Source organism: Symphodus melops, assembly GCF_947650265.1.
Source record: "Symphodus melops genome assembly, chromosome: 11".
In the NCBI taxonomy this organism is placed as follows: domain Eukaryota; kingdom Metazoa; phylum Chordata; class Actinopteri; order Labriformes; family Labridae; genus Symphodus; species Symphodus melops.
This window is the reverse complement of record NC_136701.1, coordinates 12196607-12208643: the sequence shown is the minus strand read 5'-3', so window position 1 is coordinate 12208643 and position 12037 is coordinate 12196607. Positions and strand designations below refer to the sequence as shown.

Sequence of the window (12037 nt, the reverse complement as noted above, 5' to 3'; positions counted from 1 at the left end):
ACCTACCCAGCCTTTAATGTTGATTAATTTAAAATACTGTCTTTGTATTTTTGTTTTTCATTCCGCCACATAGGAACTACCTCTAAAGGAGTTATCTATCACACAAATTGTAATTCTCTACTGATCTAATCGTCTCAGTAGACCAATTTGAACTTCGGCAAAAGTAGCATCATTCTTCCATCAGGCAATAAGTGATGATCAGTACTGCACATAATGTACTTGTCGGGAAAAAAAAAAATTGTGCAGTTTTGGCGAGCAGTGAAAGTCCCAAAATGACTCGTCTGTACGTTCACATGAGACCGCTCTTTCCAGGAGTCCTTCATCTCTGCCAAAAAGAAGCTATCCAAGTAATCTGTTTGTGATGATTCTACCTAACAAATCAAAGATGTGGTGGGAAATTTGTGAAGGATTAAGATCGGCAACAATCACAAAAATGATCATTTATCAGTGGGAGTCTGAAGGTAACGTTACTCCTGTGTGAACCGAGCTGCCGTGATTAATTCTCCTGCACATAAAGGGGAGGGAATGATGGGAGCCGGAGGATGAATGAGGTTAGTAAAATTCCCAGAAGCAGAGAATATGCTGAGAAATTCAGAGTAATGTAGAAGCACTCCACAACCTTAAAATATTCAATTTCCTCACTCGGTCTTACAAATTATGTTTGGTGGTGCTGGATTTCTGAAGTCAGTGTGTCTCCATTTCTCCCTCTCTGTATTAACCCAGCAGGGCCTCCTTATTGTCCTGCTTTGTTTCACTTCTCATGATATTTAACCCTTGTGAATCCGAGCTGGAAATGTTCCCCTCAAAGCCTTTTGGTCATGACTGACATGATCATGGCCCAGGCTTCAATATACTTAGAGGACTGGGGTGATTACGAGCTGTCAGCTGTTATCATCATCATCAGAGTGCAGCTTTATGTCTGAGCCTCAGTGCATGTTTACATCTCTAATCATTCCATAGGGCGCTCTCTCTCTCCCTGTCTTGCTTTCCCTCTCTGTGTCTTTGTTTCTGAATGCACTGAGGAGCTGGCCTATATGGCAAAGATGTGTGTAACAACTGCTTATCTGTTGATTAGTATTGTTATTTCTCATGATTTATAGTTTCACAATTCTTCCTATGTACAGAGTATCCTGATAATGTTTAAAAAACCAGACGAAACCAGATGGTTCATCAGTCTAATGTCAATGTATATTTTATTAACATGAGGTTATCTTTGAAAGCTGTTTGCTATTTTGGAAGTAAAGGCAGAAAAAAAACTGCTTAAACCAAAAGAGATGTTAAATATAAGTGAATCATCCACACTCTTATGTAAATTCAACACGTCGGAAGCACTGAGAGCCGAGCTGCCACTCGCATTACCTCAGCTCGTTCCTGCTAGGATTCCCTTAGTGATCTTTCATGACCAGGTTTTAAAGTGAGTAGAATTATCTGTGAGGATTTCCTCTTAAAAGGACATGCGAGAACTTTCATGAAAAATGCAGTACAGTAATCATTGCTCAAGTGGGCTTTATGGAAGATCAGAGAATTTACTCTGGATCGTACTATAGACCATATAGGTCAGGGTAAAAACATTTTATAAAGTACAATTTTATGTTCTCAAGGCCAATCCAGGTACAAGAGTGTTGTCAGAGAAGACCTGCTCAACATATATTTCAATTTGCAGAGGCTCTCGTCAGGATTGAACCTTTTGTTTCATCCCTCGAGCCACTTGCAGAAAGAGTGACTCAAAAAAACGTTAATTAATCCATTCATTTAAGCCTCGTGCACAGGATTTATTTCACAACTATAGGCTTCAGTTAAATTCATCTCGCCTGTGTCAATTAGTTTTACAAGTTCGTATAGATTCTTTTACACATATCTTTGGATTTTGATTATTTTTTCCAACTCTCCGTTTGCTTTGAATTTATCTCTTATTTACACTCCTTACTTGATTCATTTTACGAGATTACTTCTGCTATAATGTACGTAAGAGCAACTGCCACAACCTCATTTCCACCCTGTGGGATAATAAGGTATTCAAAATCTGATACAGATGTTTTGGGAGTGTCCTGAAGTTCAGTGCTTTGGGTTACAAGTTACAAGTATCACTTTTATAAATTCTCAGTTAGGAGATGTTTTATTAATGTAAAAAAAAAAGAAAAAGAAAAGTGTCTCTCTAGCCTAACTGCTGCAAAGACAATCCTGGTCGTGCAGTGACAACCACCATGAACACTGTCATTAAATCACTGGTGTGAGATATATTGTCCTTACAACGCTCTGTTGCACTGTCTCATGGTGCAAAAGGAAAGACCTCAGGGTCTTGATCTGAAGCGTTCTCAGTTGTAGAATCTCTTACCAGCAGAAGAGCGGGTTAATTGGGGGGTGGGGAGGAATGGGGGGTTAAATGGTCACTCGGAGAGATAAATGAGGGAATAGCATTTGGTTGTGTATACTGTCTGTATGTGTATGCATGTCTACATGTGGGTATATAGAAATAAGAATAAATATTATGTATATGAATTGTTCTTACAGATTAAGATATATGTAAACTACTTGAACACATGCTCTTAGGAAGGTTGTGTATTTAGTTTGACTTGAATCATAGTTGATACTATAATTATCTTCAGCTTTCTGTTTCATTACTTTAAAAATATGGGTGTGCCAATTTACACTGTTTGTCAGCAAAATAAAAAATTTTCCAAAAAAAAAGACTTGTAATAATAACACTATAAAAAAGACTTACACATGAAGATCCAGTGTCTCTTTAACAGTCCCATTAACCAGGTTTACCAATCATTTTCCTTCTAGATTAATTAAAACATTAAAACTGTTTAAACCATAAACAAAGTGTTTTAAGGTAGAATCAACATTTTAATGACTCTTATGATTGCTCAAAAAAAAAAAAAAAAAGCAAGCTGAGCTGCAATATGAGCACATTGTGTTTTCCACAGTCCAAGTGTATCTCAATAGCCGAATGCCTGGTGAGGGGGCTGCTAGCCGAGCTGCCACTAATGTTGCCAAATTAGATATTTTTTTGTAACAAATTTGTGAGATAAAATGTTTCCAATCTTTGAAAGATAACTTTCAATGTGCTGTATTTACATCTCCCTTCCACTATCTATTATGTAGATCTCCACTTTCATCAGCAGCAGCTCAAACAATGCTTTTAAAGTGAAAATGTCTTATGTTTACAACTGATGAAAACTGCATGGCAATCCTCTATAAAGCTATTGTTTTATCGCCCAGCCCTTGTTTACTTGCTGTTGCTCAGTGGAGAGTAACCTTTATGTAGCATATCAGGCTATTTCCAAAATATGTTGTGAGCATTAACACTAATTTATGACCAGAATATTTGCATAATGCTAGAAAAAAACAAATCAGTGCTCTCCCTTAACACTTTGGGAGACATTACCCTCATTTATTTTGTAATCACTGGAGATACTTTGCATTTTACTGCATCAGGCCTCACTGTGCCTCCAGGAACAATATGGAAATTGTAATCCCCGCAACTATCTGCCTTCATCTCTGCTACACGTTTTATTTGACCGCACACACAATCCGAGGAATAGCAATAATGAACAGATCCTCTAATCGCGCCTCTTCAGAAGGAGCAGGTTGACGAAGTCGCACAAGCACAACATCTCCATCTGCAGCTCTTAGAAAAAAAGGTAACACCTTCTCTGTCAACTAAATCTGCTCCGCTTGACACGTTCCCTGCTGGACGATAAATCTGAGTTTGCTTCCTCTCTCCTACGCAGCCATTCACTGTGAAAAGCAGCTCCCTGTGTCTCGGCAGACGAAGAAACTGGCTGAGAAAAAGTCATTTACTTGTGGTCACACTCATGAGTCCAAGGAGTCATCGCATTATGAGCCCTGTAGCGTGCCGGCTGAGAGATGGCAGAGGGGGGGAGGCAACGAGGAGCTACAGATGACTGTGCAGTACATCAGATGAGAGGTGTGGTGAAAACATAAATATGTAATGTGCAGGGTGGAAAAATAACTTAAAATGTGGCAGGCAGGAGGACAGGCAGGGAGGAGAGAGTGTGGAAATTACTGGGACGATATGCTTTTGCGCCGAGTCAATAGCGTATTGCGATACGACATGCGTTGTGATTTAATACCATCGATTATTGCAATGTTGTTTTCCTTACGAAACAATAAACAGCAACATCCAGGTGATCTGTTCACACAAATTCACTTTCTTTGTGACCACCATCCGACAAGCAACTGTTTTCTTTGTTACTTGGGCAACAAGTCCCGCCCTGTATATGATTGGCTGCCTGGAGCAGTAACATCAGCCCCTTGCTGAACAGCACAGGGTGAGACGCGTCAGTAGTATGGAGCACCCTTGAGGCTGAAAAAACACTAAAACAAATGCGCTGAACATTCTGAAGAAAACGCTGGATGCACACGCTGCTGATTTCGCTCTCTTTCTTAAATGGACTTATGTTGCATGCAAACTAACCAAGGCTAACACTGGCGGGCTAATGCCTGAAACATACAGATGTGACAACAGCTCTCCACTGGTCTTCTTTCAATTAAGATAGAACAAACGATGACTACTTACTATTTATTAAACTATCTTCATATATAAGCTTGTAGCCCCCCCCCCCCCTTCTTATTTGTGTAAGTAGCACTATCTTTACATCAATGTCACCCCCTACAGGATGTTTAGCCTGAGCTACTTTGCAATGCCAGTCCCTGGAAGGACCTTTAAAACATAAAATCTGCAACAAACGCAGTACAAAAAGCGACAGTACGAAAAGAGAAAATACAAAACAAACCAACTCAATAGAATACAGAGGGAAAGATTCACTCTTTTATCTTGTCAGGTGTAGTGTCAATCAGAGCATTGTGCACACCAATGTATGGGGGCTCAGTTGAGTAGGCTACCTCAAACTGAACTAGATTGAAACCTTTTTCTTTGCATTTTTGTGAGCCTCCTTACTCCCTCCTAAGAACAAAGCAACAATGCCACATTCAGTGTGTATTGTCTGTATATTCTTTGTTCACACATTTATACATGTTTTTAAGGGGACATTTGCATGTACAACTGCAAGAGGTGAGATGTTTTTTCTCTTGCGTTTGAATTATTAAAAGCTGTTTGGTCTGATGTTGTAGAAACATCATTGCGATTGAACATTGCTCAGCAGCATATGGCTGTGAGCATACAACATGCCATGCGTGCTCACAGAGAAGAGGGGTGAGGGGACAGTGGAAGAGAGGAGAGAGGAGAGGAGAGAGAGGGAAGAAGATAGAGGGACTGTGTTTTTGCTAAAGGCAGGCTTGTGTCTCCTCATACAGCAAAACATTGAAAATAAGTTTCAATATTTTAAAGAAACGAAAGTGTAAGGGTAAGTGGGGGGGGGGAAGTGTATGGCTAGATTCAATGTGTTTGTATCAGTCTCTATCATGCTTTGTCAGTAAAATGTATAGACTATAAAACATGTAACATAAACACTGCGCCGCTTACATTTACACATTATATTTAGTGACTGTTGTTGTCATTGAGGTGGGCAGTAAGCTGCCCCAGTCTCCACTGTACCGGGGCTTCCATTCAAGGTTAAGTTAGCCCGTGCTCAACAGTCTTATCACAGGTTGCGGTAGCTTGCTCCTGACAGGATTTCCACCAGCATGCTGGATCAGAGCACGAGCCCGGAGTTCCAGTACAGGTGCGGATTTATGACCAAAACACGTCACACGCGCCTTCCTTTTAATTGCCCATTAACGGAAAGTAACAATTATCGCTCGCGCAATATTGTCGCATCGCATTTAGACTGTCCTGAGAAGTCAAGCTGGACAGACGCTTTTAACACCTTCATGATTATTTGAACTGAATTCCAATACATAGCCTACAACGAACAAGATAAACGAAAGACACAAATGTGGCTTTGACCGCCAAAAACAATAGTTTAAACAAGCCGAGACAAGCTCATTGATTGCGGGCAGCTGTGGCATGCAGCGCTGCATCCTCACATCAGCATCATTCTCACATGAACATGCGAGGGAGACCTGTTAAGCCGTCAATTATACTGCGGTAGTTGTTGCATGTGAATGAAACATTGCCATATAATACATTTCAAACCACCTCATATAGTTATCCTGACAGCGACATGTGTGTAACCCCAAAACACATGTCACATGCAAACTACACCATAGGTAATGACCACCAGCATTTAAAAAAATAATTGTCTCACCCGCAGCAGCAGCAGCAGTGAAGGCTGTGTTCCTGCTCTTTCTTCCCTCTCCTGCCTGGCTTTCTTTGGAGTTAATGAGGTTCTGACGTTTGGTCCGTGTGTTTTCTCTCTCAGCTGTTACTGTCCACTGGGTTTGGATTTTTTCTTCTTCTTCTCTCCAGCGGTGAAATAATAGGGGAAATAATCGACGTCCTCGCGCACCGCTCTATACCCTTTTCAAACTAACCTTCCCGCCCCCCTCCTCTTACCCATCTCAGATTGGTGTCGACCAGGAGGGGCAAACCCTGAACCTTAGGGCTGCTTTACAGGCGCTGATCTGTCACGCGGATCAATGCGCACATGGACACGCGCTGGACGTTTGCACTGTGAACCGAGCAGCTTGTCACTGATGCTCCCGAGAATTGGATTGGTTTTTTTGTTTTGGGTTTTTTTTCCCCTCCCCTCTTCCTCATGCGTTATTGCACAGCCACCTCCAGGGCGGACAAAAAGCAGTGAGTGGGCCCACTTATTCAGTGCGAGCCGCGGTTCGAGCACTGACGCAGGTGCCTAAGGTCCAACCAGGACAAACAGAGATGCCAAGCCTGCGAGCGGCTGCTGACAGTGATATAGCAATCTCATCTGAGTCATTGCAGTAGTAGGAAATGGGCACTCATAGTTTTCACTCTCTCTGTGACCTTGGGGTGGGGTTGAGAGCAGGCATCTAATCTTTGAGAGGAGCAGGGGAAAATCAGTAAAGGGGGGAAGAGAAAAAAAACCCAAACCTTTCACCTTGATCTTCAAAAACGTGCTGCAAGGTGCCCTTGTGCAAGGCGTGTAATGTCACCTCTAACCCAACTCATGCAGCAGCAAATAAGACAAGACTGCACTTACACTGTGCCAACTCCCAGGTGTGTTTGTGGAGTGTTTGTGTGTGCAGCCGAAAGTCTGTGACCTGATTTTGTTCTCGATTTAGTGTGCAAGATAAAATAAAAACAGCTGGCAAAAACAGACAACACTGATGAATTCAAATCTGGTACATTTCATCCAATAATTACTGCAGTCATTATAAAGCATGAACATTTTTTGGGGGATTTATTACATAAAGCCTAATGCCCTTATACTTCCATGTTAAATACACAGGTGTTGCATAGTTTTTTCTTTAACAAAATGCTAATCCAATTAATTAGGTCTTGTGTCCTTATCTTTGATGAAAACATTGTTTGGTCTTCTTACTGACTCTGTTTTGTATGCACAATATAACACAGACAATCTGACAAAACCCGACATTAATTACTTTCTATCACGTTTGAATTAAATGCTACAGCAATATAGTTGAATATTTTTTGCTTAAGTCTAATGCTAAAATCATTGTACTTGTACCTTTACCTGTAATAATGATAATAAACTACTATCCATGTCTATCCAAAATCATCATTTCCTATCCTTTTTTTTTTTTTTTTACTTTACAGCTAGATCACAGAGGAATAAGTACAGGGCTCTACCCTGTACAAACCCTTCTTTCATCTAGTTTACTTTAAGATTTTTTTTTTTTTTTACGAGTGGCATGTAAATCTCAAACAAAGAAGAAAGGCTTGCTAACTTCGTCATAACAATTTGCAGGATCTAAATTCTGACTATTGAAAACCCCTCATCCATGAAAAATAACAGTTTGCAAACACAATCTAACTGCTAAATGTTCTACTCACAGTATCTTTGCTGTTTAAATTGTTCTCTGGCAGCAGTTGTCCTGATAATGTTGGTACTCTGGATGCTCCAGCAGTCAGGCGACTGCAGCGAGAAGTAAACCAAACAAACATTTAACATTCATGAGGAATAAATGAGCAACTTTAGCAGACAAAGCCCTCTGAGATTTAAGTTATAGCATCAGCTCAGATTATTACTGAATCCTCAGGGGACAAAACTGCAACCATTAGTCTGGAATGAGTTTAGGAACATAGACTGTGGAAGTATGAATGGGCAGGTGCACTCTTTTATTTTCTAGACATAGCTAGTTATGAAAGCCCTTAGGATGTATTGGAGAATAGCTGGCTATTGAGAAGCAATTTTTGCTCAATAGTTTTAGACCACTCACGATATACCTCTCCTTTGATAATTAAAGCAATCTATACTTGTACAGTATCAGTACCAAAAGAGATATTACAAACATATTGCAATACTTGGTCTTTGACTAGTGAGAGTTGTGGTCATTTTTCAGGAAAGGCCATAACAGGTCCCTTTCTGTGAGGTCTAAGCCAAATGTTCTTAAGTCTTGCAGCCTTAATTAAGTTTCCTTGGAAGAGCTTCCCCTCATCCTCGCTGCTGGTTTAAGGTTGGGTTGCAATTTTCATTTATCATTTTCATTTATTGTTTGGTTGTGAAGCCTTTGGAGACTATAATTGCAATTAGAGTCACTAATAAACTTGATTTGCTGAGAGCTCCTGTGGGCGCAGAGAGGGAGAGGTGCCGGCCTATGAGCCTGTGAAACACAAACACAGACAGAGTTGGAGTCTTGGACGGAAGGTTTTCTGTTTTTATTTTAAGGCTAAAATCATTATCATGCACCCTAAAGCTAATGGCTCCCTGCCTGTATTCTTGATGCCAACGGCTTTGTATGCTGCACTCTGGCTTATCTGTCTGTCCTTATTTCTTTTCATGTCTAACCTAAGCACATATTTGTTGATCCTCCATGCTAAGCTTAAAGCAAGCGATCTCATGAACATTTTGTCCAAAATATCTTTTAGATATGACTGCATAAATCAAGCGCAACATTCCATTTCCTTGCTGTTTTCAGTGTTTTACAGTACACTTAGCTTCCCTTCAATAATTCCTTGAGCTGGCTTAACGATGCCCTCGGGCTAATAATTATAAACTCTGTAAAAACTGACACTGAGATATGTGTATGTCTGGGCTGCTTTTGGTAATTAGTCCCAGCTTGTGGACGGAGATGTGTTAGCTTTCGGACCAAATCAAGTATGCAGGAAAAAGTCTTAATTTGAAAATGACAAGACAAATATAGAACAATGTGAGAAAAATGGAGTCTGGCGAACATTTATCATAAAAGCATAATTTAATTTAATTTAGTTTGAATTAAACGCATATGATGGCTACTACATATATACACATTTATATGGTTAATATAATTTAAATTCTATAACCCTTTTCTAGTCTTCTGACTAATCAAAGCACTTTTACACCCCGTGTCACATCTACACATTCTCACCCAGTCACACACTCATGACAGAGGTTGTTATAAAGTGACCATCAGATATAACTATAGTCCCATTCATAAACATTCACGTGTAGCAGCGGGAGCAACTTGTGGTTGTGTCTTGCCAAAGGACACATCAGGCATGTGGCTACCTTCTGGTTGAGAGACGACTGACTTTACCAACTGAGTTGCAGCTGCATTATGTGTATTAATGGCTTACCGCGGTCACAGTATAAAAATTACGAAGCATAAATCATCAAAAAAGGAAAATGAATGATGATGAGAGGCAAATTGTTATCAAAGAAATTGTAAGCAGCTATTATTTGTTAATTTTGCTAGAAAAATGCCAAACCCACATCACTGATATCAAAATATGTTGTGATTGGTGGCGCCGTTAGCGCAGCGGCAGCGCGCGCACCATGTTGCGAGGCATTGCTCCTCGCGCGGGCGGCCCGGGTTCGCGTCCGGCCCGGGTTCGCGTCCGGCCTGTGGCCACTTTCCCGCATGTCTCTCCCCAGTCTCCCTGTTTCTGACTCTATCCACTGTCCTATCAATAAAGGCAAAAAGGCCAAAAATAAACCTTAAAAAAAAAAAAAATATGTTGTGATTTATTTCCTATCATTGATTTATCGTTGCTCCTATATTCTCAACTTTCTTGGCTCATAAACCAGACCTGTTGCTGAGTCCCTGACTGATTCACTTTCTACACACTCGGGTCTCAAAGCATAATGGCTGCAGTGAGACTGGTCAAGAATCTTAAGACAGGAGTGTTGTCCTGTTGGCCCAATCCAATTCTCTTCAGACAAGAAATTCTTATCGCTGAATAGCCACTCCATCTACAGGTCACTGTTAGTGAGACACTTTAGTGTTGACTGCTGGTCAAAAGGTCGTACGCAGCCTCTCCAAGGTGTGAACACATGTGCATGTATTTGAATGTCAGCTGGGAAAGCAATCTCATTGTTACATCCAACCCTCACTCTTTGTTTTCTTCTCATTTCTTCTTTTCTCTGCGCCTAATGAGTGTGACCTTTTCTACATCTTGTGTTTCCTGAAAACGAGGCCGCTTCCTACATTCATTTGCGAATAATGAAAACTCCACCAAGAGGCCGCGCCCAGCTTGTGTTGTGTTTGTGTGCTGAGGTCTGAGCCACAGGTGCAGAGGTTGTCAGGGCTGATAAATAAAAGCAAGATGATGGGACGGCTTGACACTTTTTCACTCATGAAGACAAAGCAGCTTGTTAGCGTCTTGCAGATGGGCACCTTGTGTCGCCGTTGTTTTTTCTGATAAATAAATAAATACCTCTCTCATGTGGAGCCGCAGTGTGGCAGCTTTAAGTATGTGCTTTTAATGAACAATCATTCCTCTTACTACGCATACAACATTGCCATGTTCCTGATGTGTTCAATTTAAGGGCTTTTTTTTTTTTTAACAGACGAGTTCAGGCAGGAAATACAATGCCACATCAGCTAGCCATCAGCTGATGCTAATTAGCGCTAATTACTTTCAGCATTAAATGCCAGGCAGTTCACTGAAGCCGTCAGCTCTTCATTTAAGTCATCAGCTGCCCTGTCATTCAGTGGTTCTGCCACGCTGCTCTTTATGTGGATTAAACACCAAGCCTCTTCCTGTGCTCGCACCCTGGTGATCAAGTATACAGGCAGTGGTATGTTTCTGTGGACCTGCATGATAATGACATGCACATTCATCACAGTAGTACATATCTACCCTGGTCAGGCTAGCACCCTGGTGATTTTGATCTTTGGCTGTGTGAAATATTTGCTGCCAAATACACCTGCTTCTGCATTGTTGGAGTAATAGTCTTCACTTCACAATGGTAATGTATCTGGTTAAAATGGGCACAGAGCCAAACCCTCACAGATAATAAAATACATATCTTTAAGAGGAGTTAGCGTATCGTTTTGTCACTGCTTCACCGGGGATCCAACGTTTACCAAGGTACTTGTTTACAACTAACAGTTGCACCAAAAATGTTTGCTACAGTACATACTTTGTGAACAATAGAAACAGGAATCAAAAAATGATCAGAGCACATCGATAACTCTCTAAGCTAGCTTTAGTCTTAGCCTAGCTCACAGCTCAGGCATGGGAGAAGAGGGAAACTCATTACTTTTTTCTCCCCCCAGCATTATACTGTATGTTTTCTGAAAAAAAGTAATATTCTTTGCTAATGCTGCACCTTTTTTCTTGCTATCATCATACCACGAAAATCCTTTGAATGGTGGCGGTAATAATAGTTTCATAGGGGCATCACAATGCAGCTTGCTGTGTTGGCTTCTGATTAGATAGATAGATAGATAGATAGACACTATATTGATCCCGAGGGAAATTCAAGTTCAAGATTAGAGCAGCAATGAAGAAAAGATTCCCTTGATTTGTTTTTTTTGGCTCTACTCTTCTTTGCTCTACTATCTTATTGTTACAATACTTTGACTTGCATATACTCTCTGATCTCTCATTTAAGACAGAAAAGAAAGCTTTGACGCTTATGGTAGTCTGGCATTACTCTGCATTTACATGTTGTAAATATTCCTTTAGGAAGAGCTCAAGTGTATAACAGCAGTGCAGTAAGATCACCACATAAAAATCAAGTAGAACAAATCATTGTCAACCGTGTAATTAATCACAGAATGCTTTGGGATTCAGCCCATAAAC

General features: G+C 40.6%; 1 protein-coding gene across 4 annotated transcripts in view; it reads right to left on the bottom strand.

Annotated features, from left to right (window-relative positions):
- gabra3 (gamma-aminobutyric acid type A receptor subunit alpha3) overlaps window positions 1-6853 on the bottom strand; it is a 104275-nt gene extending 97422 nt beyond the window's left edge. For 3 of the 4 annotated variants that reach the window (XM_079355213.1, XM_079355215.1, XM_079355216.1), the window contains exon 1: window positions 6177-6852. The gene's annotated coding sequence lies outside the window, so the exon portion shown is untranslated. Of the gene's footprint in view, window positions 1-6176 lie in introns of all 4 variants that reach the window. The other variant, XM_079355214.1, reaches the window with a different exon arrangement.
- Between the last annotated feature and the right edge of the window lie 5184 nt (window positions 6854-12037).